Raw genomic sequence first — 20,148 nt, 5'->3', positions numbered from 1 at the left:
TAGATTAAGGATATGGGCGGCAGTCTCTAAGGCATACCCCCAAAATGAGATAGGTAATGAAGCTCAACTCATCATGGAACAAACCATGTCTAGCAAGGTTCTTTTTCTCCTCTCGGCCACACCATTAAGTTGTGGGGTCCTAGGTGGTGTCAATTGTGAAACAATTCCACATTCCTTAAGATAGTCAAGGAACTCGATACTAAGATTGTGACAACTCGAAATTTCTATTCTGAGCAAACCATTTGAAGCCAATAGAAGTAGAACAGTTACAGTGAAAACTCAGATTTCGAGTATAAGTTTGACAGTTTTTAGGATTTTACACTTAAGGAGATATTAGGGGAGTGGATGCACTAGGGTTTTGTGCAACACTGTTATTCCAATACTCTAGGATATTAGAGTTCATTCCGGGAATAAAAATATTTTCTGCCAAAAATATCTCAGGACTATAAATAGAATTCTGAACCAAATTGGTTTATTAGTTGAATTCCATTTAGAGAAAAGTCAAAATTCTCTCTCATGGATCTTCGGGTTTTTATCCCAAATTGTGAGTAACTCTTTCTAGTAGTGTTAGAAAGCTTTAAATGTGTTCATAACATAGATTACATAGCTAAATCATTCGATTTAGGAGTTTACTCCCCAAGGTGTTCTTGGGCGGTAAACTCCCGAAACCAAGCCTAGATTGTCCCCCGTGATATACTACTGCCTTGGACTTGTATAGGAGTGTATTAGGGACATGAAATCAGGCAAGAATCACCCAAGTTTGGGAGTTCACGGCCCAAGAGTATCTTAGGCCGTAAACTCCAAAAAGCATGCTCAAAATGGTGCTTTTAAGGCACCTAAGGCTTAGACTTGATTTTAGACATGTACCCTAAAGTGTTTAAAGCCTAGAAAACATAAGGAATCACAAGTATTAAGGAGTTTACGGCCAAGACAAGTTCTTGGGCCGTAAACCCCTATAAAAGGGTCAAATGACACCCTAACTCCTTCCTTATGCCTAGAACCCAACATAGATCTTAACCTTGAAATGTTAGAGACTTGAAAACACCATAAACACCCTCCCAAGGGAGTTTACGGCCGTAAACTCCAAGGGAATATGGTCCCAGGGCCGTAAAATCCTTAAAGGAGTTAATAGGAAGCCCAAACACTTGATTTAGCCTTGAAACAATTCACCACTAGAGTTGTATTAATTCTAAGCTTCATTTAGAGACCTTATTGTGAGTTTACGGCCAGAAGTTTACTCCCATGGGCCGTAAACTCCAAAACATATGGTCATTAGACCTTAAATTCCCATTAGAGGCCTTGCACTCCTTTGTTGCAACCCATTAGCCTCCTAGCACTTGACCAAAAGTGTTTTCCTCGCGTTAAAATGTTTATACTTGTATAATTAGTGTTTTAATCACTAATTATTTATATACATATGTATTCATATGTAATTAGGATCATTGTGTGTCTAAAGTCTTCACTTGACAACAAGCACTTGTCCGATCCTTCCTTACGATAACAGTGCGTTCAATTCCAGTCACTTACTGCAGGTGAGTTCATACCCCTTAATCAATGTTTTAAACTGTTTTTAAATGTTTTATGGGGGGGGATACAAGTAGAATTATGCTAATTATTATATCAATCACATGTGATTAATAAGCAGCATTCAAATGATTGGCTACTCATTAGCTGTTTTACCAAACAGTTTCCTTCAAATGTTTTTCATAAACATTTTATATGTTTTTAAAACTCCTTATTACACTGTACATTTTACTCTGTATATTACATTTCAAACTTATTTACAATTGTGTTTTCAAACAAATATTCTTTATACTAAACTGCTTTATCAAACCCATGCCTTTAAAACCATTTTATAGATCGACATCAAGTCGATCTTTTCTTAGAAAATATTTATGTTCAAAGGTTTTACAAATCTTATTTTATGCTTTTAGACTATAAATTGCATGCCTCTATATGTATAGTTATATAAGAAATGTTTAAAAGACTTAGGAAGGCTATCCACCCTATTTCCTTTTCGCGCTTGAGATGTGGTCTGGTGGGATATCGGGTACTCGTCCGAAGGTCGTTTAAATATTAGTTATATAACATATGTACATATATAGTCATAAAGGCCCTTCCAGTTCATCCTATGCCCTTGGGTAGCAAGGGTATACATCCATGTTCATACGTACCAGTTAGATTACTAGTAAACTACCATATGGGTAGTTTAGGAAGATACTAGAACTATTACTAGAACGCAATATCATACTATGAGTCAGTTCATTCATGAGTCTATACTTACTACTAAGAGAACATGTACAACTATACTAGAGAAGAACATATACAACTATACTAGAGAAGAACATATACAACGATACTAGAACGAGTACATTACTATACTTGCTAGATAGAGAAAGAACACACATTATAGCTAGCACACGTAGAACTTTTCCGTACATTACACTTACATTAATACGTTAATAAAATTATGATCCACCGTATCAGAGCATGCCTTAAATGTCATGGCCCGAGTTGTAGCCAGAATTCTCTTGGAGGGAGAGCGTGAGTTTGCGTATAAATCTATACTGGATTGACTATTGATGTGCACAAAAGTACCCACTAATTTTAATATTTATAACCTAACAAACTTAACTATCTATGCACTTATAGGCAGTGTACCTAGTCAGATTACAGTATAGCTTGGGTAAGTCGGGTGTCGATCACAGGGAACGGTGTTCTAATTAATTTACTTACTATTAAATTAACCTAATTTATTAACAAATTTAATAAAGGGTTTTATCTGATTTTACAAGATCAGATGAACTTAAATCCAATTCAATAAGTAAAAACACACACTCTTGTTTAGATTGAATCCATTTCTCCCTTATGGCTAGCTAACAATTACGGATTACTTAGTTGGTTTTTAATTATATTAGTAATTTAGTTCTATCTTACCAATATTTAACTAATTCATGTCAAACCATGTATGTTCACACATAATTAAACACAGAACTAATTATAGTTGTAAATATGCTATATAAGATTTGTTGTGTAAACGCAATTATGATCACAATTCTCGTTCTCTAGCACAGCTAAACTTTATTTATTCTAATTATTAACTAAGATTGGTCAATCCTAGCTCTAACAATTCAATGTTCACTAAATTATTAGGTAAACAGGTTCATGCAGTTTAACGGTCACTAAGCTACACAGAACATGTAATTAAGCAATTAGATAAACAAATATTAACATGCTAGGTCATACAAATCAAACACAAGCAAATTTTCACCAACTAAGCTTAATCCATAATCATATAACTATCCATAAGTTCAAAGCTTCATCTAGCTAAACAAGAGTAGCTAGATTCAGCTGCTCATCATAGTAATTAAACTAACACAACTAAAACTAATGAAAGACATGTTCTAAAAATAAACCTTTACTTCTTTTTGTGTTGAAAACCCTCTTCCAGAACCTTTCTTTCGTTCTTATTCGTCTCCTGGAACTCTTTTTCTTCTGCCAAAAGTCCTTCTTTTCGTAATAATCAGGAGAACTTATATAATCCTTAAAAACTCGCGCCACGTCGTGGCCAGGTTTCGCCACGTCGTGGGCTTCAAGCAATCCGTATCCTTCAAGGAAATCCTCCGCGTCGCGATGCTTATCTTCTGGAACACCCGTGCCACGTCGTGGGCTTCATCGCCACGTCGTGAATTTAGCTCTTATCGTGAATTTATTATTTTCTTGTCTTCCAAGCCTCCCATGTTCCCCATTTTGTCACCTTTGGTCCCTTTCTTTGAAAATCCTTTGTATTGACTGAAAATAACAATTTAAACTCATAAGTGTCATTATTCTAAACATATTATCAATTTATTAATAAAAATGTACTTAAATACTGCCTAAAAATAAGTGTAAATATGGCAATATCAAAATACCCCACACTTAGGCATTGCTTGCCCTCAAGCAAATTTAAACTTAATTCTTAATTACTAAAACTACACAAAACAATCCGACTCTAGTTCAACCATTATGCCAAAACCTCCACGCATGCATTTGTGTCTAAAATTCTCCTAAAGTACCCCCCCCCCATACTTTAAATACTCACAATCTTCATAAACACTCGCCCACTTTTTCCGAACAATGCTCATTTTATGCAACCTTCCGAATCCATCCGCAGAAAACCTCCCAACCTCAAGGTATTTTTAGTTGAGCAACCTAAGCGTACATAAACTAGAATTACAATTTTCCGATACCACTATGGAGCTCTTTTGGAATTCTTCACTTTCTTGATAATTTGATCTTTGATTTCTTTGAATTTACCACCTTATTTGATTTGATTTCTGGTATCTTTAACTTTTTAAATTTCTTGAGAATTTTGATCTTTTGATCTTCACTTTATTTGCTCCAAAATTCTTCACACTTTTCTTTCCGTAATTCTTTCTCTCTCTCTTTTTTTTTTTTTACATGTACCTTTTTTTTTCACTCAAAACCTACATGCTTAAGCAGAGGCACTCAACCTCAACCTTTATTGGTTAATGATAATAATTTTCCTGGATACATTTCAGGTTTAGGCTGCTAAACATATTGCATCCCTCAAACTAAGCGAGGTCGTGTTTTTGTTCCATGATTTCACTAAAATAAGGGAGGCCACAAATGCACTATAACGTGTATTGGCTCAACTAAACATTTAAACTTTCATCGGATCATCCCGCATAATACTCGCAATTATAGCTCAAATTATTACTACTAGATTCAATTAATTTTAATTTTCAAAATTTCTAGCAATTTACTTTTTCTACCCCTACCCCACACTTATTTCATACAATGCCCTCATTGTATATATAAAAACAAATCAAAATTAAAGAAAAGGGAGAAAAAGGAACAGACTCCCCTGAGATAGTGGCGTGAGCATCTCCAAAAGCGTGGACAATGTACAATTGGACTTCCAAAAATAGAAACTCGGTGTAGAACTGGTTGAATACGTAAATAAACCACGAACCGAACTCGAAACGTCAATTCGTCAAAGTGGGTATTTGTAAGGAAAAATGTGGCAATGATAAACTGGATCACGTCGTGGCATATATCTGGACACGTCGTGATATGGGTTGAAACCGCGAACACCAAAAAGCTAAACTACTATAACTTGCAAGAGCGCCACGACGTGGCACAAGGAGTCCACGTCGTGGAAACTGAACCTCAGCAGAAAATGACTGGTTGGCTTTATTTACTCTAGCAGCTTTGACCAATGGCTAACTGGTTTCCGACGCTTCTATGCAAATATATTTCCCAACTATAACCTCTCTCCTAATAGACCCCACACTTATCTTGAATTGTGGTTCCGACTCACGACTCTAAGCTTCTTTTACTAGACAAACATGACTCGAAAGTTAACCTTCTATGCTCCTTAGAATTCCAACGCTAATCTGAAAAACTAGATCAACCCAAAAGAAAAATAAAGTAACATAATAGTCTTAATAAAGTTTTACATCACACACCAAAGTTAACATAAAAAAAACTACTCAAAAACAAAACAAAAGAAATAAAATCAATCATCATCTGGATCTTGTGCTCCACTTGGCCTTGCTCCATCATCTTGCGGACGCCATAGCTCCTCCCATGTCGGAAAATAGGGATACTGTGGTGGCATAGAAGGTGGTCGGGTCACACCCAAATGTGAATAGATACCCTCAGTAAGCTGGGTATGGTAAATAGCATGACCTCGTAGATTATCCAAATACGTTCCCACCCGACTCTGAAAAGGGTCGGTGGGCACTCCCTGCACATCCTGCGAAGCAGCATGCTCTCGTTCGACCTCACCTCTAGCCCGCACATTCCGACGCCTCGGCCTGGTTGGTGGCTACTGTCCCGGCTGCACTTCCTCCTGTTCGTCATCGATCGGTGGTATAACAAAACGACCCCCGATATTCACCACCGCTCGCATCACACCCAAGACTTGAATGGTCAAGTCTGTGTCCGGGAATCGAGTGAGATTCCTCACAAAGTCATGGGTCAAAATTTGATATGACCTAGCCAGGCGAGTAACCAAATGCCCCCCAGTAATCGGGCTCCCAAGCCTAGAATTGGCCGCTTTCTTCCCCATAAACCTTGCCAACATATAAGGCAAATCACAACAAACCCCCGGGATAATAAGTGTCCATAAATAAAATAGATTCTGGAAGGGGACCTTATCACCATGATGCTTGTGATTGATTGAAAACGTGATAAGGCGGTGCAAAAATCGGAAAACAGGATTCCGTATTTGTGACTCACTCGAGTCACGAGTGTTGTACTCATGGTTAGAAATGCCCCGCCAAAACTGCACATCCAAAGTACCCGGAGCAAAATCCCGCACACATCCAAGCAAGAAAGGAATAAAAAATGGAGATTGCGTCTCCACTTCCGTATAGAGCCCCATACGCCAAGCAAACTCTCGAAGATTACACTCATGATATACACCTCCAAGACGAAACACAAGTGCCCTATTGTAGGTGACATCAAGGGTGCGCTCTTCAAAACAAACGGTAGAGAAAAATTCTACCGACAATTCCCGGAACACGGGTTCTTAAATGGCGAATAAATTCCTCCACCCGTGACAAGTGAACGAAAATTGATCTCCAACATAAGTCTTCGACCAATAACGTTCCAACTCCACTACCATTCCCACTCTACCAAGCCATCCCCAATCAATAATTGGGGCTATTGCAAACTCCCTATTGTATAACCATCCAAGCCGATTCTCGTAGGTTGTTAGCAACGGTCGGGGAATGTTTTGAGGAAACTGGTATAGAGGATGTATGCTTGCTACATCTATCGGGTCCTCTTCCTACTGGACAGCTCGTCGTGGTCCCATTCTGCAAACAAAAGCAAAGCAAAGCAGCAAGCAAATAACACATTAAAATATAAAAAAAAATGGTCTGCCAGAAGTCACGACGTGGCCAGGCTGCGCCACGTCGTGGGTCGCATCGAACCCAGACTCTGAATCGGTCCTGTTTACATGCGATTTCCACAAAAATAGTTCTTGGGGTTTGTTCCTATGGACTTTTAAATAACATGCAATCTAAAATCGGACACTAGATTCAACCAATTTCGTGAATCATTCAAACCCTAATCACGAAAACTTGAAATTGGAAGAAGTAATTGCAAAATAATGAGTAAAACACATACCAAATGGAGTAATTAGCAAGATCTTGCAAGGAATTTGGAAGTATAATAAGAAATTGGCAGTAGGGTTGTGATGTTCCCGTGAGTGCGGCAGTCTCCAAGTGGGGGATAAGGGGTTTCTCGGTCAAAGGGTTTTAATCGATTGGTCCCCCCTGATTTTTAAAGGCCACGACGTGGCAGGCTATGCCCACGTCGTGGACCTTAAATTTCTTAAGATCGCGCATTATATTTCAACCCACGACGTGGCTGGCTATGCCCACGTCGTGGAAACTGTCAGATGCCAAATTTTAATAATATTCATCATATTAACTAATTTTTTTGCATATCATGCATTATTTAAAGTTCCCTACAGCTATTTCTCTACTTATTATCGGTTTTTAGTTGATGAATTGATGTCTTTCCTAATTAACAATAAAGAAAAGAAAAGAAAATTATAAAAAATTGCAAACCAAACTTGGGTTGCCTCCCGAGAAGCGCTTTTTTTTTTCTTGGAGTCTTGAGCTAGACTCCGCGCCTTCTACGTTGCCTCTTCGGAAGAGTCTACCACCAGGATCTTTTGTTCCTTGAACTGCCGTTTATAAGCTTGAACCCTTCTTTTATACGCCTTCTTTGAATTTTCCTTTTTAGTTTTTCCATCTTCTTCATGCTTGCGTTTTGTGCCATTTGTGTGTTCCTTGCACTCCATAGCGTTCCCCTCTTCTTTCACCACCGGCCTTGTTACTTTTGAAGTGACTTCCTCTTCATCACTTGTAATTTCCTCGTCCTCTTTGCTCACCCAAGAAGGCGGGTTCTTGTAAGCTATGACCTCAATCAAATACGGAATAGATGCCCTTGGTTTTGTCCTCTTGTCTTGATGAACTGCCTTTATCTCTTCTTCCATAAGCTTTTACAACTCTTATAGTTCATTCTCCTCATTAATCGTGAACACCTCTTCTTTATCTTCTTGAAAGTCATTTCTTATCTCAAAGACTTCTTGTTCATCCCCAACCCTCAAAGTGAGCTTGGACTCGCGGATATCAACCAGGGCACCAGCAGTGTTAAGCAATGGCCGACCAAGGATCATCGGAACATCCGTGTCTTCTTTCATGTCCAAGACTACAAAATTTATTGGAAAAACAAATTTTCCAATTTTCACCAAAATATCCTCCACTATGCCTCGGGGTTGTGTCACCGAACGGTTCGCCATGTGAATCTTCATTTTTGTAGCCTTCATCTTCTGAATATCCAATTTTTGATAAAATGAAAAAGGCATTAGATTAATGCTAGCTCCGGTATCGGCTAATGCATTAACCTTCATTTTATTCCCAAACTCGCATGGAAGAGTGAGGCGTCCAGGATCCCCCATCTTTTCTGGTGTTTCTCCCAACACAACTTTTGAAATTTGCTCACTTAGAATCACTGTAGACTGTTTCTTTAATTGCCTTCGCGTATCTATCAAGTCTTGCAGTAATTTCTGGTTCTCGGAAGCTTTGGATAAGGACTCAACAAAGGGAGTATTAATTGGAATCTCTTTCACATGCTTCACAAACTCTAAATGTTCCTTCTCCAGTTGACTAAGTGTTGCACGGGTGGGAAATGGCATAGGTGGATGATAATCTGGAATAGGCTCAAAAGATTTTTGCTCAGACTTGCGCCACGTCGTGGCCAGAGGCGTGCCACGTTGTGGCGAGTCTGGTTCAGCATTTTCTCCATTTTCGATCCTTGATTTCTTGGGCTGCTGCGGTTCTTCTTCCAACGCCTCCAGGAACTCGGATATTGTATCTTCTTCAGTATCGATGGCCATTACGTGAGATTAGGCTTTTACTTCGGGATTCTTCGGGGACAATTTTTCATGAACTAAAGTGGCTAGTTGACCAAATTGTACTTCAAGGTTATGGATGGAGGCTTGTTGGTTCTTTATCAATGTTTGTTGTTCCATGATAGCGGAATCCGTGGCATCATGTCTCTTTTCCGAAGCCTCCATAAACTTCATCAAAATGGTCTCTAGGTCGGGTTTCTTCTCGATTGGTGGCTGCTCCTTTTGGTAAAAGCCTCGACCTGTCTGCCTATACTTCTCTTCTTTTTGCTTTTTATACTCTTCATATGGCAGCCACTCCTTCTTTGGTTTCCTCCAGTCGTCATCAAACTTATCCCCACTAGAGTAGCACACTTGAGCTTTTCTGTTCCCAAACTCATCCATATTGCAGTCCTTGGTCAAGTGTGGACCACTGCATCGCTCGCACCCCACTCTTATGGCATGTATCGACTGGTCCATTTGTGTTATCCGGCGATCCATGTTATTTAGCATGGCCATGACAGCTGCAATTTCTTCAGTTTGGGCCCCTCCACCGCCTTTACTTCCGTCTTGCCTCGGGTTATGGTATTCACGGGAGTGTTTCGCGAATTCTTCGATGAGCTCCTTGACCTCCCTTGGATTTTTCTTTGTCAACGGTCCTTGAGAACCAAGGAGTTGTCTTGTCATTACATTGACCCCATCATAAAAGATTGACATCTCTTGCTGCACATTTAGGTCATGTTGAGGGCAATTTCTGAGTAAGCCCTTGTACCGCTCCCATGCTTCATATAGTGACTCCCCCGGTTGTTGCTCAAAGTTGGCTATCGCCTTCTTGAGTTTGGCTATCTTGGATGGCGGGCAGAACTGGTCCAGGAATTGCTCACGCATTTGAGCCCAAGTGGTGATTGTACCTGGTGGGAGTGCTTTTAACCACTCCTTAGCAGCTCCTTTGAAAGTGATGGGAAGCATCCTAAGCAAGACTGTATTTCTGGTGACATTTGGGACATTGAAGTAATCCGCAATGTCGTTGACTTCGTCTAGATGCTTAAAAGCATCCTCATGATCCTTCCCGAAAAATGGGATGTCCTTCAGTGCTGTCAATATGTGTCCCTTCAGCTCGAATGTGGCAGTGGCAGGAATTGCGGGTTGGACTAACCCAGGACCCATATCTTCTCGGATCCGCTTCTTGTATGCTCCCATGGACATTTCTTCAATCGCTGCCATCTTGTTCCTTGGCTCGTTCTCGGGTTCACTTGTGTGTTCTTCAAATTCTGGCTCGGTATCGCTTTCGGACTCGGTTTGCACGGGTGTGTGATCCAAATGCTCAAGATTGCTCTTGTGCTTCGTTGATGAACTGGACTCTCCTGTCTTCTTTCTCGACTTCCTAGAAAAGGCTGACTTCAATTCTTGCAAGGGCGTCTTTTTCTTGTGAAGTGCAGATTCGGGGTCTTCCAGTGGTGGCACCAAGTGTGTGTTTGAGCTTCTGGTCATGAACTCCTGCAACTTGCTAAACTAAAACGTAAAACTGAACTAAAATAAGAAAAACTAACTACCAACTGAATTTTTTTTTTAAATTTTGCCTGTCCACGTCGTGGCAAGTATGTTGCCACGTCGTGGACTCTGTGATTAACAAAAAAAAATTATTTTGCTGAAAACTTAACTTTTTGTGGCTGTGACTCCACAAGAAGGATCGATTAATTTAATGCAAATAAATAAACTAAAAACTAAGCCGTTCCCCGGCAACGGCGCCAAAAACTTGATGTGCACAAAAGTACCCACTAATTTTAATATTTATAACCTAACAAACTTAACTATCTATGCACTTATAGGCAGTGTACCTAGTCAGATTACAGTATAGCTTGGGTAAGTCGGGTGTCGATCACAGGGAACGGTGTTCTAATTAATTTACTTACTATTAAATTAACCTAATTTATTAACAAATTTAATAAAGGGTTTTATCTGATTTTACAAGATCAGATGAACTTAAATCCAATTCAATAAGTAAAAACACACACTCTTGTTTAGATTGAATCCACTTCTCCCTTATGGCTAGCTAACAATTACGGATTACTTAGTTGGTTTTTAATTATATTAGTAATTTAGTTCTATCTTACCAATATTTAACTAATTCATGTCAAACCATGTATGTTCACACATAATTAAACACATAACTAATTATAGTTGTAAATATGCTATATAAGATTTGTTGTGTAAACGCAATTACGATCACAATTCTCGTTCTCTAGCACAGCTAAACTTTATTTATTCTAATTATTAACTAAGATTGGTCAATCCTAGCTCTAACAATTCAATGTTCACTAAATTATTAGGTAAACAGGTTCATGCAGTTTAACGGTCACTAAGCTACACAGAACATGTAATTAAGCAATTAGATAAACAAATATTAACATGCTAGGTCATACAAATCAAACACAAGCAAATTTTCACCAACTAAGCTTAATCCATAATCATATAACTATTCATAAGTTCAAAGCTTCATCTAGCTAAACAAGAGTAGCTAGATTCAGCTGCTCATCATAGTAATTAAACTAACACAGCTAAAACTAATGAAAGACATGTTCTAAAAATAAACCTTTACTTCTTTTTGTGTTGAAAACCCTCTTCCAGAACCTTTCTTTCGTTCTTATTCGTCTCCTGGAACTCTTTTTCTTCTGCCAAAAGTCCCTCTTTTCGTAATAATCAGGAGAACTTATATAATTCTTAAAAACTCGCGCCACGTCGTGGCCAGGTTTCGCCATGTCGTGGGCTTCAAGCAATCCGTATCCTTCAAGGAAATCCTCCGCGTCGCGATGCTTATCTTCTGGAACACCCGTGCCACGTCGTGGGCTTCATCGCCACGTCGTGAATTTAGCTCTTATCGTGAATTTATTATTTTCTTGTCTTCCAAGCCTCCCATGTTCCCCATTTTGTCACCTTTGGTCCCTTTCTTCGAAAATCCTTTGTATTGACTGAAAATAACAATTTAAACTCATAAGTATCATTATTCTAAACATATTATAAATTTATTAATAAAAATGTACTTAAATACTGCCTAAAAATAAGTGTAAATATGGCAATATCACTATCCTACACCTTTCTGCTAGCTACAGCCGGACCTGCAGGTCTGCGGGTGCCAAATATCATTCCTTTTTTTTTCGACCATACTTATGTCGTTGTTACCAGTCAATAGCATGGTGCAATTAATCACATGATGCCTTAATATAAATCCGGTTTAAGGTAGTTAGTACAACAGTAGTTCTTACAGCACTACACTACAGTACTACACAAATTTTCCCTTTACATATATTTAGTGATCTTTTCACTTAAGCATTAAATGTAAAAACTATATTTTGTTAATGATAGTTACACTTGGAAAATTACACACTTTTACAAGAAATGTACATTCAGAGCAGTTAAGTCTTGGTAGAAGACACCTTCATATGATAGTAGAAATCATAGGGATTTCTAGGGTTTTTCAAACGTTTACAGTTGTTTTACAAATATTTTACATTTACAATTCATATACATTTTCAATACTTACAATTCATATACATTTTCCATACTTACCGTTCATAAACTTACAAATTCTTACATACAAATTAAGACACTAAAATACTTATGATCTCACCAGCTTCAAAGCTGATACTCGCTTTCAAAATTACTTGTATCCTCAGGTCATCATAGACAGGTACCGATGCAAGGATTAGGGAAGATGGAGCTCGTTGAAGACTCATCTTTCATTTTGATTTATGCTTTAGTGTTTATCAAAATTTGACAGAACACACTTGTATAATAATTCTATTATTAATGCAATGGATGATGTTGTTGCTTGTTTACTACTTTACATTGTTGTGATACTGTACATGACGTCCTCCGCCCCAGAACGTTTCTGACGTTCTTGGTTTTGGGGTGTGACAAAGATACTTTCCTCCACGATCAGATCGCAACATCTTTATCTTCCTGCCCAATTGATTCTCCACTTCTTGCTTAAACTCTTTGAACTTTTCAAAGGTTTTTGACTTATGCTTGATTAAGTAGATATAGACATATCTATTGTAATCATTAGTAAAAGTCACATAGAAGCGGTTAGCATCCCTTGTGGCGGTTTTGAATGGTCCACACACATCAGTGTGTATGAGATCCAACATACCTTCACCCCTCTCACAAGTACCGGTGAAGGGTGACTTGGTCATCTTTCCAAGTAAACAAGATTCGCAAGTGTCATCCGACTTCAAGTCGAATGACTCCAAAACTCCATCCTTTTGGATTTGGGCTATGTGCTTCTTGTTGACATGTCCAAGACGACAATGCCACAAGCATGCCTTATCCAAATCATTGGAAGAATCAATGTGTAACACATTATATCCTAGGTTATCTACAACATTCACAGTTTTCATATACACCATTGCAAGGTAACGCTTCAAAATAAAATACACCATTATAATAAGCATTAATAGTACCAATTTCATTAATGAAAGAAAATGTAAATCCTTGTTTGTACAAACTATGAAAGGAAATAATATTTCTCGCCATACCGACCGAGTAACAACAATTATTCAAATCTAAATTTAAACCATTACTAAGCAATAAAGAATAAACTCCAATCCTGGTCACATGAGACATTTTCCTATTTCCCATGATTAAGTTTATCTTCCTGTGTTTCACATCCCTACTTCTTTTTAGTCTCTGCAAATCAGAAAAAATGTGAAATCCACAACCTGTATCAAGCACCCAAAAATTAGCATGTGATGAGTTATTAGATTGAATAGTGTAAATACCTGCAAAGGAGGGTTTGATCTTCCCATCCTTTATGTCCTGCAAGTACTTGGGGCAACTTCGTTTCCAGTGTCCTTTTTCATGACAATGGAAGCAGTCAACATCTTTCGGATTGGAAGAGGGATTAGCAGAACCAGCTTTGGTCTCACTAGAAGAGGATCCATCAAGATACTTTCCCTTGCGTCTCTTGGAGGGAGCCTTCCTCTTCTTCCCCTTCCCATGTCCAATTGCCAAAACAGGGGCAGAAGAAGTAGTAGTAGGAGTAGACACAACCGACTTGCCTTTCAGGTTGCTTTTTGCAGTCCTTAGAAGGCCTTGAAGCTTGCTAAGAGTGAACTCCTCTTGTTAATATGATAGGTCATACAAAACTGATTATAACAAGAAGGTAAAGAGTGTAGAATAATATCTATGGCCAACTCTTCATCAAAATTGACATTCAATTTAAGCAAGCGGTCTACGAATCTCTGTATCTTCTGCAAGTGGGCAGTGATGGGTTCCCCATGCTTCATTTTGGTTGTGATCATGGAGGCAATGATCTCATACTTCACATGCCGAGCACTTTGATGGTATCTTTCCATCAAATCATGATACATTTTATAAGGATAGTAGTCCTCATAGGACTTCTGCAGCTCAGTAGTTATGGTAGCGATCATAAGACATGACACCTTTGTCGCATCCCTCTCATGAGTAGTGTGTTCAGCGATTTGTTCAGGAGTGGTAGTCATTACATCAATCTCCTTAAGCTCTTTATTTAGGACATATTCTTTGTCCTCATAGCCAATAGCCATTATGATGTTATGAATCCAGTCATTGAAGTTCGATCCATCGAAAATGACCCTCCCACATAGGTTCATGAGGGAGAAAGAGCCTGAAGGAATTGGTGTTGAAGCATTGTTTGGGGTAGACATCTGAAAAAGAAGAAGAACAAAGTTTAGGTTAGATGATTATCCTTAATATTACACCCAATATGAAATATTAAGGCTAGGACCCAACACAATATTCTACAATTGCGAAGAGGGATTCCGTAATGCAATTGTAAAATATTTGAAGGTAGGTAAATAACGATTTACCAATTTTCACCATGAAAAACGAAATAGATTATTAAGTTTTAATTCGATTTGAAATTCCTAGATCCTTGAGATTCATTGAACTTTTCAATGGCATGTTTAAATCTCGATTGTGCCCTTTCAAGTTTGTGACTAGGATGCCGAGGATCACAAACAAGGTGTGAATAACCATGCAAATTAAATTGGTACACCCAACGTTACAAATCAACTAATCAATGTGCCGGTTAACCACACACGCTCCATTGATCTATGATTAACACCAAACTATCCTTTTCCACACATTGTCAGTTCCAGATTAGTTTTTCGGGTAACCACGCGCGCTCCACTAACGACTTAACAAGGTGCAAAGTGTAATTTCATGGATTAGCACCATTTTCACTTTTTTCCTAAAGTAACTAAGATTGGGAATTTAATAAAAGTTTAGTTACTTTATATTTATCATTATACTTTTAGTGTTGGAGAATTAATGTCTTATCCTACCCGTTCGGCTAACGACCCTCCATTTTATAGGTGGTAACATTTGATACCACTGTTGGGTTTTGAGCACTATAACACTCCTATGATGCACATGCAACCCTAAATGCTTTGGATCTATGTTTTCTCTAATTATACATGCATTTTGTTTTTCCAAAGCATTCACCCTTGCTAGCATACAATTGAAGCTATATAATAAAAACTTAGTTTGGATGCTTACCTCTTGAGTAAGGTAGATTTCTTGACCTTTGAAAGCTTGAGCACCTCAAGTGTGATGCCTCTAATGGTTCACAAACACCAATATGCAAAAGGAGGCTTAAGAGAATAATTTACTTATCTCAAAGAGATATGGCAATCGATTTTGGTCCATGGGGGGTTCTATTTATAGTGTTACACATGACTTTTCACATTCTTATGCTCCATGGGTTTAACCTCCATGGATTAACTTATTGGTTTAGCCCATATAAATAATCATGGATCATTAGCCCACACTAATAGAATCATTGATTTACATAATCAATCACCATATATTTAATTAGTCTCTTTTGACCATAAAATTAATTCTTGACCAATACTAATTAAATAATATCATATTAATATATTATACTTGTAAGATATTAATAAACCATAAATAAACTTATTCTCAACAATCCATTATATCAAATTGCATTAGTGAAGGCAACCCAAAAGGACCATGCTACTATCGGGTCAAGTACATCCCAATTGTTGTTATGAGCTTAGACACCAAATCCAACAAGAGTGGCATAGTATGTATGTTCATGATATGGCATGATTGATGCTTAATTCAATTGGTTAGGCGATTACTCAAAAAATTATACAATGAATAAAGTCTTAATTAATATGGTGATTAAATAATAAGAGTTTTATTTATATTCAATAGTTTTGAGACCATAATTAATTAGGTTATTATTGTGTTTCACTTTGCATGTTTAATTCCTGAATAATTTGATTATTCGAAATTTCACAGTCGATCATACTTTTGGAAGTAAGTAGCAAATTAAGATTGTCATGAATTGAATTGTAGATTGTCTATGGAGATTAGAAATAACAATAGTTTTGCTACAATGTTCATAAGTACTTAGTAATGGGGATTTTAAGTAACGGATAAACCCATGCTCAAAGAATTACTTCATGGATTTTATCACGAGTAATTTTGAGATGATAATATCTTATATTCTTAAAACAGGGATATATGAGTTGTTGTTTACAAGTTAGTTGTGCGTTGATAATACGTAAACGCATCAGTAACTTGATGTTATAAAACGTATTGTAGTACACATTTTGATGAGTAAATAGTGCAAGCATATAAGCCAAAGTTTATTCATTCCTTTTGCCCTAAAAGGAAAAAGCGATGTCTTTGGGCCCCTCAATGATTTAATGTCGACATCTGAAGTGTTTAGCCGAGCCCAGACTAATTTATGTGTTCAATTAGAAGTCTGAATTTAATCGTCATAAATCGGGAAATCGGGAAATAGAATTTTGTAAAATGAGATTGTAACGTCGCGATTCCCAGGTATTGATTTCTTATGAATATAAGAACTTTTAATTCAAGGTCTACTCGACGAGTTGGTTGCCCGACTCGTTGAGTAGCAGCAGGTTGGTCCACGTGTTTAAGTGACCTACTCGCCGATTCCAAGAAGGGACTCGACGAGTAGGAGCTGGAAGGTGAAACCCTAATTTTCAGGGTTTTACACCTTATTTAAGGATCACTTGTTCCCCTTAGTCTCTCTTACAGCCTCCCTTGAGTTTAGAAACCCTAATTCGTGTTTTCTCTCTATATTTGTGTGCTTCTTAGCTTGGAAGAGGGGTTTTTTGGAGTAAAAAGCTTGGAGTTCAAGAAGTTGGAGCAAGGGGATGTTGTAGATTCAAATTCTTCTTTGTCTTGGCATCATTTTGGAGGTAAAAAGCTGTTACCTTGGCTATCTTTTAGTTAGATCTCTTCATTTATGAGTTTGGGTTTTTTTAGGGTTTTGTATGGTGGTTCTCCGTTTTAGGTCAAGATCTGAGGATGCAACCTTAGATCTGGACTCCTTTAGCCCCTCCCTATCATATAGTTTCAGTCCTTGTCAAGCTATGACCATCCTCTTACCTTAAGCCTATCCTTTAGCTTGTTTTGGGGCATTATCATCTTGCATTCACGTAAAGTTTGCAACTTTATGTGATAAACATGCCCTAGGAGCTTAGATCTACAATATGGAGCCTTTGCATGGCTTATAGAGCACCTGTATGGATGAAGGATTGAAGGGACTCGGTGAGTCGCATGGTCAAACTTGACGAGTCATATGAAGATGTTCATGAACTCAACGAGTTGGATGAACAACTCGGCGAGTCCGGTGAAGATTATCGTAGACTTGTGGAGTTAGTAGAGTGACTCGGTGAGAGGGTTAGTTATGCAAGGAACTCGGTGAGTGTCTAGTTGCACTCGACGAGTTCAAGTCAACATGGATAGTTGACCTTGACTTTGACCATGGGTTGACTTTTGGACTTTTGGAGGCATTTTGGGAACTTATGAGCATGGTTGTATGGTGATTATAGGTGGTGGAGTTTTCGACAGAGATCCGAGAATGTGAGCTTATCTTTCGAGCCAACATTTGCGAGGTGAGTTATTCTCACTATACTCAAGGGTCTAAGGCACCAAATCCAGCCCCTTTGGATTTTTATTTGGTTATGTTATGCTAGTATGATGTGTTAGATCGGTATCTTAGAGGGTAGGATAATATTATATGATATGTGGTATGAGCTGTTAGATTGGTATCCTGGTAGATAGGATGGTATTGTGCTATGTGGTATGATCTTTTAGATCAGTGTTATCTATAGACTGTTATGTAATTATCTGTTATATGTGCGCATGTTTGTTTGGCGGTTAAGGTTTATCTGTTTCGTGCGAAGGCCAATAGACCGGGGCATTCCAACCTGTTGGTTGAGGGCCTGGGATATTCCATCCCGATGATGATTGGACCCATAGTATGTTGGCATTTCAACATGTTGGTTAAGGGCCTGGGGTATTCCAACCCGATGGTTGACTGGACCCATAGTATGTCGTGTTCATGATTATATGTGTATTATTGTGGGTATAGGTATTTTGGGTGAAACTCACTAAGCTTTCGAACTTACAATTTCAGTTTATTGTTTCAGGTATATCAGGGGATCGCGGCAGGGCAGAGGCGTGATCGTACAACTCCTCATATTTTGTTATGTATTTCTGGGAAAACTCTGATATAAACTATTTTGGAAACAAATTTGTAATAACTATTGGTTATAAAAGTTCTTGAAAAGTTTAAATTTGACTTGAATTTTATGGGTGTTACAAGTTGGTATCAGAGCCTTGGTTTGAGTGAACTGGAGGAACATTCGTGTGAATCCAATCTCAAATCAAGGAAAGATTTTCAAAATGATTTCAAAATGGGTTTTCTCATAATAAGTAAAGGAGGATACAGGGTGTACGATCAGCCGGAGCCAGTAAGTCGACCCCAAAATACCATACAATTATTTGATTATGTGATATGTTAGAACAACATGCTAGTGCTAGGCTAGGGATCTTCAGGGATTGCATGATAAAATTTCCTGATTACATGATGACTACTAGCCTAGGGTTTTCCTTATATGAGATTGACATCATTACTGTAGTTACTTGTGTATGCATCACAACTGTATATAATTAACATCTTATAGCCTGAGAATGTTTGATCTGGCCTTATGTTATGTTCTTAGTGATTAGGGCTTATGGTAGGAATGGATATTCGAAAGTTTATAGGGTCCATCGTTATGTATGGTTAGCACACATTAGTGCTACATGGTTGGTGGAAATTTCATGGTTGGGTGGTTGTGTGAGGCCGATAGGTCAGTTGCGAGGCAGTTAGCCTTCTTCTAGGGGTGAGGTTGAGCGACCTCCATGTGTATGTATAGTGTTAAGGGGCTATGATGATACTTGGTACAAATATGGGTAGGTGTGGAAGGTAGTATGGGCCCGTACTACTGAAAGCACATGACCCATACGCGTAGCAAGGAAGTCACAACCCCTAGGATTTAGTAGGGAGTTGGTTCCCGGTTGTTTTGCGGACTGTCTGATATTTTCCTGTTGAATTTTCAGTATGTATTAATTACATCTTCAACATTTAATATGTATTAATTACTTTCTTAAAATAACTAAAATGATTGGTCCAGAATCAATTATACAGGCACACAATAGATAGTGAAAACATTTGAACCTAACTCTCTCTCTCTCTCTCTCTCTCTCTATCTATATATATATATATATATATATATATATATATATATATATATATATATATATATATATATATATAGGCTCGCGCGTCTAATCAAGCTTAATGACATAGACTCAAGCTCGAGCTCGTTTAATAATTCAGCTTAATATTAAGCTCGAGCTCGGCTCAGGTTCGTTTAAAATCGGATTCAAGTTGAGATTTCAACGAGACGATCTCGAATAGCTCATGAGTAGCTTGACTCGTTTACACCCTTACTTACCATTAATCATCATTATATTTGTTTAAACTTTCAAAACAATTATTTATGTTCATTGACATGATAAGTAGAAAAGTAAAATCATCTTCTTGTTTGTTCTACCAATTAGTATCAACAGTGATTTAGATTATACTAAATTAAGCTATACATGAGGAGATAACTAAATGTGTTTATTCCGTGACAAGTTAAAAAAAAAAAAAAAAGAACTTTATATTCTGGATTTCTGGCTACTAGGATCATTTGCATAAATTAGCAAGTAAAAAATTCAAATGTTTGTTATAAACAAATCATTCCGTGACAATTTAAGGTATCTAGCCGAATTTGCCTAGCAATTTTAATATAAAAAATTCAAATGTTTGTTATAAACAAATCATTTGTGTGCCATATGTCGACTTCAACCAAATATTAAATATA

The 20,148-nt window shown here is 37.8% G+C and overlaps 1 non-coding gene across 1 annotated transcript; it reads left to right on the top strand.

Annotated features, from left to right (window-relative positions):
* Positions 1 to 9,644: 9,644 nt before the first annotated feature.
* LOC111916811 (small nucleolar RNA R71) lies at positions 9,645 to 9,751 on the top strand. The gene has a single exon (XR_002858672.2). It is a non-coding gene; the product is annotated as a small nucleolar RNA R71 (small nucleolar RNA).
* The last annotated feature ends 10,397 nt before the right edge of the window (positions 9,752 to 20,148 follow it).

This window comes from Lactuca sativa, chromosome 1, assembly GCF_002870075.4.
Source record: "Lactuca sativa cultivar Salinas chromosome 1, Lsat_Salinas_v11, whole genome shotgun sequence".
NCBI classification, from domain to species: domain Eukaryota; kingdom Viridiplantae; phylum Streptophyta; class Magnoliopsida; order Asterales; family Asteraceae; genus Lactuca; species Lactuca sativa.
This window is presented reverse-complemented; position numbering and strand designations above follow the sequence as displayed.